Genomic DNA, 17,500 nt, shown 5'->3' with positions numbered 1-17,500 from the left:
TCTGAAACACACTGATGAGGTCATCCAGATAAACATGCAGTCTCTCCGTTAAGAGTTAGGCTGCTCCTGTGGTGATTGCAACAACTAGATTGCTTTCTAGATGGTGTAATACAGATAGTTAAGAAATTCAATAACCAACATGGATAATGTGTGTGTGTGTGTGTGTGTGTGTGTGTGTGTGTGTGTGTGTGTGTGTGTGTGTGTGTGTGTGTGTGTGTGTGAAAGAGAGAGAGAGAATGTGTGTATCACTCGGTGGTGTATTCACTTCCCCTGAGAATAATACATGCAACTGTTTTCACAGTTCTTTTACCCATTTTCACAGCAACATCTTCATTAAAGGACATTGATGAGGTCAATCAGACAAGAGTGCACTCTCTCTTGAGAGTTGGACATCTCCTGTGTTGCTTGCAAATATTGCATTGTTCTTTAGATTGTGCAATTGAGATAGGCTGAAGGTTCAATACCTTGCATGGAAGGCTTGCATGAGAATAATACTTGTAACTGTTTTCTCAGCTCCCTAATCCATTTTTTTTGAGTAACATTCTCTCTGAAACATACTGATGAGGTCATCCTGACAAGAGTGCACTGTCTCCCCTGAGATTCAGACTTCTCCAATTGCACTTGTGACTAGTACAGCCTAGATAATTAGGAGGTTTAATACCCAGCATGGAAGACTTTTGTCTGTATATGTGTGTGAGACCGTGTGTGATACTTGGTGTAACGTATTTTCCTGAGAATGTCACCTTTAACTGCTCTCACAGCTCCCTTATCCCTGTTTTATTACAACATCCTCTCTGAAATACACTGGTGCATGTTCTCTGAACTATGTAACTAGATTGGTAGGAGGCTCAATACTCAATATGGTAGGTCTGTGTGTGTGTGTGTGTGTGTGTGTGTGTGTGTGTGTGTGTGTGTGTGTGTGTGTGTGTGTGTGTGTGTGTGTGTGAGAGAGAGGTTGTTTGCAGTTAACTTAGCACTTGCTCATTCAACCTACAACAACCCCTAAGACTACCTTTCTCATTCACAACTTCATAGCTACACATGCATAATGTTTGTAATGCAATGATTACAATTTTGTCTGCAATATGTAATGGAAAATTTGCTTCTTTAGGCAATACTATGTCCACAAATTTGTACATTAATGTTTACAAAACCAGTTTCAAGGGTTGAAAGTGATGCAAACATCTGTTAAGTGTGTTTGGGGGAAGTTTTCCATTTTTTAAATGGCAGGTGCTTTGTGTGGCAACACTTAGAGTACACAATTAGATACATATTTTGTTGGTCTATGCCCCTGATTCAACTAACTGATGAGGTCATTGTTTTGCAAGTGAACTGAAGCTAACTGAATGACAGATGAATCCTGTCATGCCTGCATGTCTTTTCTCTATCATGTATAACAATGTAGGAAGGATGTTCAAATGCAGCAATGCTTAAATCCTGCAAGTGTGACTGCAAATGGGGTCATGATTGTTGTACACTTATATGTAATGGCAACATTAACAAGCCCTAATTGGCTGTAAAGATACGATTACCAGAAACATCTCATTGCCAATCCACTGCTGATGTTGTCCCTTCATAGATGCTATGTGTCTCAATTGCTGTCATCATTTTCCTATGGTGCTGGCTACTGTTAATGTGCTGCATAGATGTTGTACATGGGTAGATAGGTGCTTCAATGTGATCACTGCTTCAATAGTGTGACAGCTATTAGTGTTATTTACAGTTGTCACCTCACAACCACTTTTATGCACCCTACTAATTATGGGATTGAATTACAGTGGTATACTTAGCATCACCAGGGAAAATAACATTTTATCCACAAAATGATTACATACTGGTAACATAGCTGCAGTATGTCACATTTGGAGTGCACATTCCCCTGTGTTATGTGACTTTAACAGTGTGCTTTTACATAGTGTAAATGCAAATGGATGTTAGAGTCCAACTATAAGTACGTCTTTTATCCTCATACTGTATAAACTATTCTGCAAATACATATATTATGTGTGGCTATTCAGTGTTATCATGCACATCACTTTTTAGCATACACATCCAGCTAATACATAGTGGTGATGTCATCCATTTATCTGTGCACTGTCTCATTTGTACCTCTACATGATCATTTGGCACTTGCAACACAGCAGTTATGTTTAGTTTGTATTCTTGGGTAGTTATATGATAGCCATCCATTACTGCTCAGATTACATTGTGTCAGTGTCATTGTATACTATACATGTCAATAACACTGCTGTCAAGCACAATGGATTTGTACATATATAGATGTTGATCCCTTTTACTAAAGGCTATGACAATTTGTTTTCGGAGAAATTATGACATTCACTTTCATGCTTCTTATGTAACATATGTCAGAAGTGTTATCCTCTTGCATGGGAGAATGAGATGCCAAGCTGCCTGTTGTTGACATACTACAGCAATCATAGACACACACTTAACCCTTGCAGAAAGAACATGATGTAATGCCTTCACATAACTACATATGTCAAAAATTATAGTTACAGATTCTACCATGGCGCATTCATCCTGTACAATATTATGTATCATCTGCTGTCAGATGCTCATTTGTTCAATATCCACATTCATTGCTTGTTAACATTGTTGGGCCTTACACTATAATGCATGAATGACATGCACCACAATTATGAAGTGTCTTTTTACATTGTGACAGATCTCCATAATCCCTTTCATCTCAGAGATTGTTTAGCACACCTACAGATGATGTAATAAGTTAGCATAAGTGGATTGTCATACTAGTTGTTAGATGTCAACTGTGGTGCTTGTGGCTCATTCAGATGTCATTAGTCAGTAGAGTTGCAATGTTTGCTGTTCAGTTCCTGATAGGAACAACTTTATATGAATGCACTGATGTTACATAAACAGCATTGCATCTAGTTATTATCTAATTTTAGGTTGGACAATGTTGATTGCATTACATTGAAAAGTTTATTTAGGGCATGACATGCTGTGAGTGCTCCTGCGTCATATGCATTGGTTATTTGCATTTATAGCATACCTAAACAGATAGACTGGTGCTCATTTCTGGGACAGTGTGCATCCTACATGACAGAAACAGCTTCCTTGTCAAAGAATCAGTCATATTATAATGCTCATTGTTGTGTGGACAGTAACATATGCAGGTCCTTTCAGGCATTCTGACTAAATGTGATTGTTCACATCATATCTATACATACTGTTTTCACACACACATTCAATTAAATTATTTGTGAAAGCCTCTATTGCTATCTGATGTGGCACATGCAATCACTACAGGGGTCTGGAAAGTGCCTTGTTTAATGGGCAAGGATTTGAATCTGGTAACTTCTGTCTGTCAGACAAATGTGTCAGACTACAGTGGCTTACATATACTCACAGGGCCAGCTTTTTCATTGATTTTCATACCAGATAGGTCATCAGTACACCCTATATAATATAATATTGCTATACACCCTTTGGTGATGTTCTCTCTCTTACGTAACTGAAATGTGTATAACACTTACTATTGTGCTGCGGCTATTGAGTCATTGTTCTTTTTCTATTCCTTGCAATTGTATGTCAGCATGCCCAGTATTAATTTTTCAGATGTATTTGCAAATTAGCAATGGCAACACTGGAATCCTAACATGCCATCTACTCAGTCTTCTCATTGGTCACTTATGTATATTATTTATTATTAAATTGGCATATATCAGATACATAACCATACAGCATTTTCCCATCTATTACATGCTGATGGGTGATGAACATCTTTCCCATTGGTGCCACTGTCATTTCTTTGCAATAACGTATTGATTTCTGAGTTACCTGACATTACAGCTGCAAGGTCCCTTTGCTCTTCTGTGGACATGTTGAGGTGGATAATACGGTGTCATTATCAGATTTTGTACGTCAATTTCCTATGTATGCATCCTTATATGCTATGACTGCATTCTATGCAGTCATCCTATAATGTATCTCAAGTCAGTATTTGATAAATGCATATCATATATTCACCCCACTTTCTTTCACTGCAGTTTTATGTCCCTGTCACATCCTTTATCAACAAGTATCGTACTATTTATGTGCATGTCTGTGTGACTGACATTCACACAAATTATCATTACATCAGTCGTGCAGGGTTTATGAAAGAAATGTTTCTTATACATTTTTGTTACATTTGCCTGTAGGATATAAGTACATTTTAAATATTTCCCCTCTCTGAGAGTCACTCCTGATTATAACACATATTGTATACCAATCCCCAAATTTTAGTTCCCTTCATTCTGTATTGTTTCCTGTACTTGCCCCTTAAATATGTCTGAGATACTGGATGTGGTCATATCTGAACATATGCAATCCATTTTGTTAACATCAAGTGCTGATGCTTGTAGTAGTAAACACTATTGGAGGCCACAGAAAGGTACTTGTATCTGTGTAGACACAATAAGCAACATGCATATTAAATTAAATCTGTTACTCATCACACTTACATGATTAAATCATATAGGCATGATAAGCAACATGTATATTAAATTAAATCTGTTGCTCTTCACACCAGCACTCTTAAATCATGTTAAGATTAATGTAAAGTCTACATGATTGTTAATGAATCACAGAGGGAAAAGAGAAGGTTTCATATGAGTACACACAACTTGATTCAGATTTTCTCTCTATCTCCCGATGCAAAAGAAAGAAAAATCTTGACAATGAAGTCATAACAAGACAAATATTTCTGTCACACTGCAGCATGCTGCAGAATTAACAAAAATAATGTACATTAGTCAATGAAAAAATGGTTAAAAGTTTTCAGTGTGATATTCACTTCTGCAGATGGCAGCCAGGTAGACATAACAGCCTTAACACAATTGGCTGTGTTTATAATGCAAAAACTCATGACCTGTATAATTATTAATGCAATTATCTTCTGAACAAAGTAGCCATCTTTCAAGATTGAATTTTCTATTAAACTGTCATCATTATGTTGAAAAATACTGCAGTGTCAAGAAATAACTGTGGCAGGCAAGCACATGCTAACAGCTTCTGAGATCAATGCAGGCAGTAAAACAATACTTGCACTATAAAATCCAACCCATATGTAAGGTTAAAATTCATCAGTTTGTTCCTAACACCAACTTATATTTGCTACAAGACAGTTGTGAAATTAGCAAAAAGTTGTCAAAGCAAGTAGCAGTATTAAGTTCTCTGTATCCAGTCTCTGTTACTATGATAGAAGTTTCTTACCTACAAAATTACCTTTATATAGGACAGCTTCCCCCATCTCAGCACTATGAATATGCAAATGAGACATGCCCTCGCTAACATTCATGAATTCCACAGTCTGCACTAAGTGCAAGGAATCAAAACATGGTATAAAGACCTGCACAATTGCATGCAGATACCCTACCTCTGTAAGGATGAGCATTGATAAGTGTTACCATGTAGGTGCCTAAGTGCTTGAAAGTGAAAAGAATTAGTCTGACTGCAGGAACAATCAGTTTTTCACAGTCAGTCCTTTCTGATATACACTTACTGAGGCTGTGACAAGGAGAAGAGACATACAAGAAATTTTGTAACTACCATTAACTGACTTAGGAGAGCAACATTCTTAACATTAAAAAGAATTGTTTATGTCTGCAATTCTAAGGAGGTAGATTACTCATTGAAACATATATCAACGTCAAGGCAAAGCACATAACAGTCTAGTTAGAGAATCATAGATATGAAACTGATGTTCACAATATAAAGAGAAAAAAAAGAACAGCAGTCTTCAATTTTTATATTGCGTGAGGAAAGATTATCTTACTTTTTTCCAGTATCACAGCCATCCACACATCTAACTGCAAATTACACAGCACAAAGGTCAGAAATGTTTCTGTTTAACATGAAATGTCAACTGATACTTTGTCACATCTTGAGTATATCTAACCTCCTTTTTATCTTCATAGTGTGTGTGTGTGTGTGTGTGTGTGTGTGTGTGTGTGTGTGTGTGTGTGTGTGTGTGTGTGTGCACGTGTGCACGCATGTGTGTGTGTGTGCATGTGTGTGTGTGTGGCACATATTGATAAGAATATCAAGTGTGTCTTGCAAATTCTCTGCAGTTCTAATCCACAGATGGTTGTGTTTGTGTGATCATAATGATGTTTAAGGAGTATATGCTCATTTTGAATCACAGCAAAGTTGAGGAAATATCAGAACTGTACATTTTAACTACTTGTTTCATAATGTTTTCAATATTTCACTATGGTTTTCTTCTCTCTTCACCATTTGCACACCAATTTACATTATGCAGTCTGGACTGGAAGTGGTCCCGTCACTTCCAGTTCACTTTCTAAGAAAAAAGGAGACAGTATTAAGTTGGGCTATCTTCTTTAGCACAACGGAGCCTGGCACTGATGTGTGATGTTAACACTCTGGATAGTACTTAGTGAATACATTGTACCTGGTAGGTAATGTTTCCTGTGGCTCAAGGTATAGTTATTTATTTATAGGTTCATAGGTTCATAGGTGTTTACTAGGCTAATGACCACCAGGGTCTTTTAAGCCTAGCCATGCATCCCAAATCTCTGACAAGTTCTGATACATTTGATAAGTGTAAGCAGGGGTTTGGGACATGAACCAGTTACAGGTTACCTGTGTCCATTAGAGACAAAGGTGCCAAACCAGGGATGAATTTCCAGTTTCCCATCCAAGTGTCCAAGTTCCACTTAAATTGGGTTAGGGAGTAACTCTGCTTCACATGGATGGGGAACCTGTTCCATAGAGGTGGTAGTCTCTGGGATACATACCTATCTCTCCAGCAAGACCTATTTATATCACAGGGCAAGGTTTAAGTCTTTAAACCAGGTAATTCTGATGCTGTTTGTTTTGTGGATAGGCAGGAGGTCCATCAGAGTGGGAGAGTGTCATAATTTCTTTCATAAAACCTTATTTATTTCTTGATTAATTGATTGATTGATTGATTGATTGATTGATTGATTGATTGATTAATATTTGATTACCAGCAACATCTGAATGGGTAACATCCAATTTTCAATGGAGGGCAGGGAACCAAAGCTCCAAAGTATTACAACAATTTTAAGAACAATAATTTTATAATCATCAAAAATAATACAAAAAACATCTACAGTTTAAATAATAATTCCAAATTAGACATAATATCTAAACAAGAAAGTCAGGACAGAAATTGATAGAAGTAAGGAAGTGAATGAAGAAGGGAGAGTAATGAAGCGTAAGGATACAAAATATATTTGTTCACATTTACTGATATAGTTTATCCTGGTCTTGAAGAAGATCAGAGCCAGACTCTGATTAGGAAGTCATTCAGAATGGTTTTGGGAGATAGAAGCGAGAGTATTGACCTGACAAATACAAGTAAGGAGTACCAGGTCTTAGAACCATGGGGTAAGTACAGACAATGCCCATCACATTTGATAAGTTTGTGGACAGAGAGGAGTTTTTGGTCATTGAATTGCAATAACTGACTGGGAATAATGGTTGTATATAATGATATTTAGTGCTAGACAAGCAGATGGATGCTGGATAATAATGTAGGTGGTAAGAAGATGTTTATATGTTAGTTGATGGTGTAGTTCTAACCAACTTCGGCTGTTTAGTGCTATACAGTGGTGAGTTCTAAAAGGGTATTTGATGCAAATCTAGAAACTTTGTTATAACAGTACAAATTTCCATGTTTGTGATGCCTGGAGGTTAGTAAGGATGTGATCTCCATAAATAAGTGTGGGGAGGAGATAAGCAGTGGCAAGTTTAGTTTTAGTTGCATTGGTGTGGAAGTTTTTGACTCTGTAAAGCATCTTAAGTTTTTGATGAGATTTTCTTATGCAATTTTGTATATGCAGGTTGAATTTAAGATTGTCATACACTATCATATAATTTCCAATGAGAAGTGATTTAAATGGTTGTATTATCAAGAGAAAGGACCTCAAATTTATTTTTTCATGAGAGAGGGATTTGGGGAAAAAGTACTATTTTTTTTAGGGGGGGGGTGTTGGGCATGAGCTGTGAGTTGCAAAGTCATGTTTCACTGGGTGTTAAATAAAGCTTCCTGAGTAATTTTTTTTTTGAGGTGTGCAATGTCAGATGTACAGTTTAGTCTAGAGTCATCTGTGTACTGTATTAGTAAGGTCTGAGGTGTTGCTGAGAATGGTAAAGAGGAGGTGACCAAGGATAGAGCCTTGTGGTACACCAGAGGTGACTAGGAGGTATGGAGATAGTGTGGAGAGCAATTTTAGTGACGACTAGCTATTGCAGGTACTTTTTGAGCCATAGAAGGGTGGGCTAAGAAAGACCTAGTGAGGCTTGCTGAGACAAACTGTGTCTAAGGCTTTAGACAAGTGCAGAAATAAGGAGAAGACTAGGTTTGCGTTATCTCTAGCTTTATCAACAATGTCTATATAGGTTAGAAGTTCAGTGTAAGTAGTATGGAATGGGTGGACGCCATGTTGTGTGGAGGATAGGAGTTCTTGCTGCAGGAGATAGTTTATCAATTTTTCTTTAAGATATTTTTCAAGTTTTTTAGAGAGGAGAGAAATAAATGCCATGAGCTTATAAACAGCAGATGGAGGGTTTGAATCCACTTGACAGAAACTTTCACAGAAAGGTTCAGAATGATATTTATCACAACATTTTAATTAGGAATGTCATAGTCAATGCACATGACTATCATAACATTATTGTAATAAATGTATCCTTACTCCTTGCTATACAAGCCCAATACAATGTGTGTAAATTATGTTAAACATGACACTAGTGATATTTAATGTAGAATACACATGCATTGGCATGATATGCATAATATTTTTTTATAATTCTCATGAGATATCACATATCATAACTATGTGCTTATGGAAATATGTCTCGTGAAGCAGGTTTGTAACATAATTCACAAGACATACTGTGAGTTGATATAATGGTTAAGGTATTTACCTCACAAACAAAAGGTACAGAGATTGATTTTCACCTTTGCAATGTAAAAGGACCAGGTTTCAGAAGGTCTACAATGGCAGTTAGCCTAGTGCTTAATGGGGGGAGTTGGCATAATGGTTATATAGGGTTTTATTCTGACTTCACATTATTGTGTAGGCTTAAAATGACCCTTCAGGACAGTTAGTATAGTACTGATCTATAAAATGATAAATAAAAAAATTTCCAGCAAGCTAAATTATTAAAAGAGGTTGGAGTTGGCAAAAACATGTTGGGCATTGGCAAAAGAGGTTTGATGTAGCATAATGGTTAAGGTGTTTATCTTACAATCACAAGGTACAGGATTTAACTTTCACCTTTGCACGAATTAGCTATGCTTATAATGCCCCACAAGGGCAGATAGCCTATTACTTACCTATGAAACCATCATGTATTACTCAGGTCATGGAACTACATGCTTCTGTATTATAATTACAAAACACAAATACTTCCTTTTGCATGTAAATGCAGTCCTTTGATTAACTAAAGACCCAGACGTACAGGCATCTGTGAAGTATTTAGTAAGTGTCCTTCAATTGTTGTGATTTAAAGTTTGTGAATCAGTAGTTCCTTTGTAGCATTATGAGGTAATGCTCAGAACTATACACAGATTTTTTGAATAATTTCAAGTGATCTAATCTAGGCATTAGCTAAGTGTTACTGACTGTTTTTAGTACACTGATTTATGTATAGCTATTGCCTACATTTTGTGTTGGGCCACCGTTATCCTGCATCTGTCATGGGCTACTTGGTTCTTGCCTCCTTCTCTCCCTGTCTGTGTACCTTCTCCATTCTGTGTTTTTATTCTTCCACATCTGCATTTGCACAATGCTTGGTGCAGGTATGCCAAATCCATGTGAGTTTTTGCCTTTGGATTCTGGTGTCCTTCGCTCTATTGGGCTTAGCTAAGTATAGTTAAGCTAATCTGTTGAACAAGCTGACCAGTTAAATGTACAGCATATAGCTGTCATGAGGATAATGAAGATTAATGTATACATTCTTCGTTTCTGCAATCTGTTGTCAGATTTGAACTTTGTGAAGTAGGAGTTCCTTTATGGTTTGTTTAGATAATACTCATGTCTGAGGATTTTTCTTGGAATATTGTCAAGGTTCAAATCCAGATGTATGATAAAGTGTTTTGAAATTTTTTGTATGACTCCTGTGACTGTAACTGTTGGCTACACATTTTCTTAGCACACCATTACCCTGCTGCTATATTAATGTGCCTGTCTTGTACAGATCTTCCATGAATAATTATGATGATAAGCCAAAGAGTAACACAACACAAATATGTGCAGAAATGAACTATAAACTAATTTCTTAGTATGTCCTTATGTGTATTCCTGTCACCATCTGTCCAACTCTTCCCACCCCTTCTGTGTAATCAGATAAGCCTCCTTGATACAAAACTGTTTCCATAAGCAAAGTTTCCACCTGCAATGGCATGCTTGGTCTCTCATGTGTATCATAATACACATGTAGCATACAAATAAGGAAAGAAGAACTGCAACTGTCATGACAAATGTGTAAATCATGACACCTGAAATATGAACGGAAGACATATTTGTTTTGTTTTCTATCAGATTCAGACATGGCTGTATGTGTACACTGGTCATCTGAATGGAAGTCAGCAGAGCAACTTAAGACTACTGGCAATTCCTATTCTGAGTTCAACAACTCAGGATATGATTATGCATGTGCGAATACTTTGCCATCAGCAGTGCAAATGAGCTAGCTAGCACTGTGCCTCAAGTAGAGAGTAAATACATATTTTCAACAAATAATTCTTTGTTTAGGTTTTAATGTGTCTGTAAGACTTTATTGAATTTTGAAAACAAGTTATCTGGGTTTCAGAGTGATGTTGACTCAGTTAAGTCAGTCTGTTAATGTATAGCTGCACTCCAATAGTTACACTTGCAATTGTGTTGCAACATTCGGTAACTCTTCACACAGAATCCATCACTGTTGTTCTGCATTGCGATGTCATGTTTAGGAACTGTGCATACATGAAACAAGAAAAGTGACAGAGACACAATAAATTTGTATTATTTCCATGCAGGCATCACAGAATGAAGTGTCAGAAATGCTTGATTGATAATCTACTGGTTTACAATTGTAATTGTCATTGACATCCCATACTGTGAACCAGGTACATGTCCCTCACAGTAACACAATATACATGAATGGCAGTATATTAATCTTAGCAGTGAAGTATGTCATTATAGGAGGCAAGCACATCATTGCTATGTTGGCCTGTCCACACACATGCAGTTGTCCTAAACCCTGTGATGCACAGTAACAGATGTTCCAAATAGTAAAGTCTTACTAAGTAAAAATGAGCATTTTCACAAAAGTGAGACTTTTCCTGTGGTGCTTGTGATTCATACTGTGTTCTGTAGATTGTGCAACTAGATATGTAAGAGGTTCAATTCTCATCATGTGGAAACTGCGTGCAAATGAGTGGGTCTAGTGACAGTATCTCAAGCCAAAGTCAAATGTTCTAGGAGCACTTCCACTCAAGAGAATACATTTAACTCTAGACACAGCTCCCTCTGCACTTTAGCCCACTTTTAACAGAAGTATCCTCTCTGCAAAACATGGATGAGGTCATCATGGCAAAAGTGCACTCTTACCCCTTAAAAGTCAAAGTTCTCCAATGGTACATGTGACTAATATTGTGTTTATAGTTTCAGTTTTCAACATGGGGAACATGTGTGCATGTGTGTGTGTGTGTGTGTGTGTGTGTGTGTGTGTGTGTGTGTGCATGTGTGCGTGTGTGTGTGTGCGTGTGTGTGTGTGTGTGTGTGTGTGTGTGTGTGTGTGTGTGTGTGTGTGTGTGTGTGTGTCTGTGCATGTGCACTTTGAGGGGGGTTCTAGTAGCAGGTAACTGACACCTTTATGTCAAATGTGCTATGTGTACTTCCATTCAGGAAAATATATTTAACTTTGGACACAGCTCCCTATGGACTTTCACACAGTTTATCAGAAACTTCTTGTCTACGACACACAGATGAGATCATCATTGAGATTGACATTGAAATTTGGATGCACAGTCTCGCCGGGCCTCCTCTGAAAATTGGCTTTGTTCCAAGTTGGACTTTCCTGGTAAACAAATCAGTAGTTCCTTTGTAGCATTATGAGGTAATGCTCAGATCTATAGACAGATTTTTGAATAATTTCAAGTGATCTAATCCAGGCATTAGCTAAATGTTACTGACTGTTTTTAGTACACTGATTTATGTATAGCTGTTGCCTACATATTGTGTTGAGCCACCGTTATCCTGATTCTGTCATGAGCTACTTGGGACCTGCCTCCCCCTCTCCCTGTCTGTGTATCTTCTCACATCCGTGTCTTTATTCTTCCACATCTGCATTTGCACAATGTTTGGTGCAGTTATGCCAAACCCATGTGAGTTTTTGCCTTTAGATTCTGGTGTCCTTCGCTCTATTGTCCTTAGCTAAATGTAGTTAAGCTAATCTTAAGCTAATCTAATAAATAAATCATGTCAAAGGTGCGCTCCCTTCCATGAAGAGTCAGACTTTTCCTGCAGTGTTTGTGAATAATACTGTGCTTTCTAGACTGTGTAACCAGACAAGTAGGATGTTAAAATATCCCAGGGATAAGCTTGTTTGTTTAGCTGCAATATCATCTACATATAGCTTTCTGAAGAAATGTGCTGAATCAGCTTTGAGTCAGAGGAAGATTTTAACACTGAATAGGATGCCCGTCCCTGCCCCAATATTCCACTTTTACCAAAGCACATCTTCTCTGCTTCGCAATAATGAGCTCATGGGAAAAGTGCCACCTGTGCCTTTACAACTCAGACTTATGCAGTGGCACTTGCAGCTAGGTCTGTGTTCTATGGATTGTGTAATTAGATAAATAGAGGGTTTGAACCCAGCATTGGTTAAATTATTTGTCTATCTGTACTGTTCTCTTCAGTTCTGTCTGTGAAAACAATCCCAATGTGAATTCCATTTAGGAGTTGTATTTCCTGTATCAGAAGGCTACCTTATAAATTTGTATTACCCACAGGCAATCACTAGCTTTGAAACACAATGCTTACATCATACTATTATAAAAGAACTACATCAGAAAGGGTATGTGCGTTATCCTGAGTTGCTGGCTGTTGATACTGTGCTCTCAAGACTGCATAGGTAGAGAGAGACAGAGAGAGAGAGTGGAGGCTTGAATCCAGCAATCATGTGTGTTTTTGTCTGTTGTGCGATATAGAGAAGGCTTCTAATGCATGTAATATGCATAGCTGTATAGTATCACTGTATACATCAACCAAGTTCAGGCATTTTTAGAATATCAAAGTATGAAAGAATGGTGATGCCATTCATTCAAATATGCAGTGTCATAAAACAACATCTTGTGTGGCATGTATGATTCAGGTGGTGTTCTGTACCTTGTTATCTTATTTATTTAATTACATTTGTTTACTGAGAAATTCAAACTGGACACAGGCCCTTTTTCAGTGGATGCCCGGGGAGAAAAGCTCCACATCATGTACATGATAAATAGAGATACAAAGTTGCAGCAATAGTAAACAACATTACAGGTTGTTGGCTTTAATACAATAACAAGATAGTGATTATCAACAGTATATACAGTAAATGTTGCAAGTTAAGATAATTTCTTCTTGTTTATAATATTAGTAACAAAATTGTCAGACAAGATTTTAAAGTATGTAAAGACAACTAGCTAATTCTGACCTTGGTTAGTAGTGGCGGTAGTATAGTTGGGCTAAGAGTCTAGGTGGGGGGGTAAGGGGGGGGTGTTAGTCTGGATTAAAACGAGGACAAAGCCAGTACAAATTTAAGTGGAATTTGAGTGCAGTCTTGAAAAGGCTGCTGGAAGGTAAAGTAGTTATAGAGGGTGGAAGATTGTTCCAAAGTTTAGATATGGTACATGAAAATATGGCTTCTCCTGTTGAGTTTTTGGGTTTGATAACAGTGAGTTGATTTTTTTGCTTGATGTTAGGGGCCTAGTGGAGTGATAGGGTTGGAGAAGGGTTTGAAGGGAAGGGATGTTATGGGTGTGGTTAATAAGTTTATGAGCTAGGGTGAGTTGATTAAAGTGAAGGAGTTTTGGGAGTTCTAGCCAGTTTAGTTCTTTAAGGGAGATACAATGATGGCTGTGGTAGGAGGTTCCAGTTGCAAATTTAGGAATTTTGTTGTAACAAGCATCAAGCTTATGTAGGTCTGTCTGTCTAAGGTTGGTAAGTATGGGGGATGCACAGAGTAGGGTGGAGATTAGCTGGGAATTGGCAATGGAGATTCTAGCCACCTTATTTAGGAATTGGTGGCTTCAATATAATGCAGCAAGTTTCTTATGATTTTTTTTTTATTGTGAGTGATATGTGTGTCAAATCTAAGTGTGTTGTTTATTTCCACACTGAGTAATTTTGTGTTTTCTGATGGAGAGATGATGGTATTGTCTTTGATGAGAATGTTGAAGTGGGGGGTGTTTTGGGTGGCTTTGGAAGGTTGGAACAGGAGAAGTTTTGTCTTACTTTGGTTGAGTAGGAGCTGAGGATTGGATAGCCAGCTTTCGACAGAAGAGAATGATTCCTGTGTGATTTGTTGTAGTTCTGGTAGAGTGGGGGCAGAGCAGATGAGAGTAAAGTCATCTGCGTGCTGTAAAAGACTTGCTATATGATGCTTGTGTGGTGGCAGTATGTAGGTTGTTAGTAAAAAGTGAGAATAGCAGAGGGCCAAGGATAGACCCTTGGGGAACTCCTAGAGTAACTGGCCAGGTGAGGTAGTCTGTTCTAATCCAGCTGTTACTCCTTAGACTCACTTGTGTCACAATGTCTGTGAATGTGCAGGTAGGGACCAGTGTTGTCACCCAGCTATCGATTGTGTACATGTATGGCTCTGGATACTGATTTCAAGAATATATGCTGATTGTTCACACAGAAATGCTTTATTGGATACTAATGATGGCATGCAATGACATCTGCCTTTCTCATGGGAAATATGAAGCTTTTCCTGTGATGTGAGAATGTGACACACTGTTCTATATGCTGTTGCTTTACACTTAGGCCTGTGTTCATTCCATGATTATCCACACATCGTGCATGATTGCAATTCATTCTCACGTCACAGTGACAGCTGCATTAATTATCATGTGCGTTTAGGTATAACTAGTAGCAGGCAATGTCGTGTGAGAAAGACACATATAGAAAGTCTTTTAAAGAAATTACAGACACAAACATCCCTTGCAGCAGTAACACAATGTCATGGCTTCAAAGACCCAAATATATCACAATTGTAGTACCACTTGCCCCATGGTGTGTTCATTCTTCCCAATATCACACAGTTTATGTTGTCATATAGTCAGATATTCAAAGCCCCCACTGACTTACTGAAAGCACTGTGTCCTAATGCATGAATGCTATCCACAAGTGTTATAATGTGTACAGTTACAGTGTGATAAACCTTCTCCAGCCCTTTTATCTCATACAAATTTTAAACAGTCATACAAAAACACAATCATATGTTGTAATGACTTCACATAGGTGGAATCTCACAACTTTGTTAAGACATCTACTGTGGTGCATGTGATACATGCACATTTTGATAGTTGGTGGACTTCCAGAGCTTGTTGTTTATTTTCAGCAAAGGGCAACAGTCTGTGAATGTAGTGACATTACACAAACAACACCACATGAAGTTAAATTCTCCATTTGTTCTTTTGAGACAGAAATATAAATTAATTTCATAATAACCTGCCAGTGAAACATTTGTTCTGTGAATGTCATGTTGTGAGTTTTCCTGTGCCACATGCATTCAGCAATATTTTGTATAGCAAATCTACACAGATACAGTTTGTTTCAGTTCTGGGACAAAGCTGTTGTACAAAACAACAGGAACAACTTCATTAGCTGAGAAACATTGACATTGCAATGGTCATAGTTGTGTGAACATCAACATAGTTACCTCCTTGTTGTCATTTTGACAAAAGCATATTGTTCAAATTATCCTCAAATGCCCTTTAGTATTTCACACATTGTTTTCATTTATTTGTGACAAGGCCCATCACTATGTCATGTGGTAGATGTGGTCAATACACAGCACTGTAGTGTGTGTAGCATGATAGGCAGGAGTTTGAATCTGGTAACATATATCTGTCACGTAACTATGTCAGACAGTATGGCTTAGGTAAAGGAAATATATATGGCATAGTCAGATGACAACATTTTTAAGGCATCACCCTCCACAGAAGGGGATCCATATCCATTACAATAGGGAAGTGCTGTAAACCCTTCAAATGTGTTTGCCATGGCAGACATAGTACGCCTATTTCTGTGGCTTCACAGGTTGATACACATCTGTATGATACTTGTTCTGTCATGTGCTCCAGTCTGGCATGATGCAAATGTTGAGTCTGTCATTGATTGTTCACAGGCATTACTTAATTTGCAAATAAGAATGCACTATATTGCACTCATTCCTCCAAGCATTTATGTATTACTGTATGTATTACTGTACTTGTTTTCTCTTTATGGTACAGATTCTATAACATGAGTACTTATATAACATGTCTTCCTATATGACATGATGCCAGATTATCAAAAGTGTGACTGGGTCTGTGTTCAGACAATTTCTTATGAGTTTGTGTTGTTTACATGATGTTATGGCAGTGTTCACTGTAATGTCTTCTCAGCATGCCCAATATAATCATGTAGTCATTATGCTGCATTTACAAATAGAGATCTTTGTACTACTGCAACATCATCAGATCTGTGCTGTCATTTATTTGGCACTTATACATTGACTGTGCTATTATAATACTATTTATGATGTACATTAATATTAAATGTGTGCTTGCCTAATAAATATGTCAATGTAATATATTCCTCCTATCTGTGGTTGTTCAGTGACAACAAATGGTAACACACGTCCCTTTCTGTTGTGCAGGCAAAGCAACTGTTTGGCTCATATCGTCTTTATACAGGATGAAGTGGAGAATAGAGCACTATGGTCAGTTATTACACATACATACCCTGTATATACATGTCATGTTCAATGACTTCATTGTATGCAAATAGCCCTTAATGTATCTACTGTCATTTTTAACCATTATCTCTCAATTCAATATTTTATGAGCATGATTATCACATTATTCCCCTTTCTTAAAATATTGCATTGTTTCCCTGTCACATTTGTTGTTGCCATGTCCATTTTTGTTATGTATATGGGTAAACTATTGTAAACACCATTATTTATTATTACATCAATATGGAGATCTTTCTATTGGAAAAGCATCTTATAAACCCATGAAGAATATTAGAAAATTACTTTACAAACATCTCACTAAATTAGAACAAACTCCCTCTCCATATTAGATCCAATCTTTCCTTTCCTGTTTTAAAAAGGAGCTTAAATCCTACCTACTAAACTTGAAATTATGCCGTTGCTGTAACCACATGTAGTCTTAGTCTGTTCCACTGTATAACCTGTTGTATCTCCTAACTTTCTTTTTCTGTTAGTAACTTTTGCTTAAACTAACCTCCTA

Source organism: Protopterus annectens, chromosome 9.part0 (assembly GCF_019279795.1).
Source record: "Protopterus annectens isolate FY-2018-M chromosome 9.part0, PAN1.0, whole genome shotgun sequence".
Taxonomy (NCBI): domain Eukaryota; kingdom Metazoa; phylum Chordata; order Ceratodontiformes; family Protopteridae; genus Protopterus; species Protopterus annectens.
Note: the sequence above shows the minus strand (reverse complement) of the source record.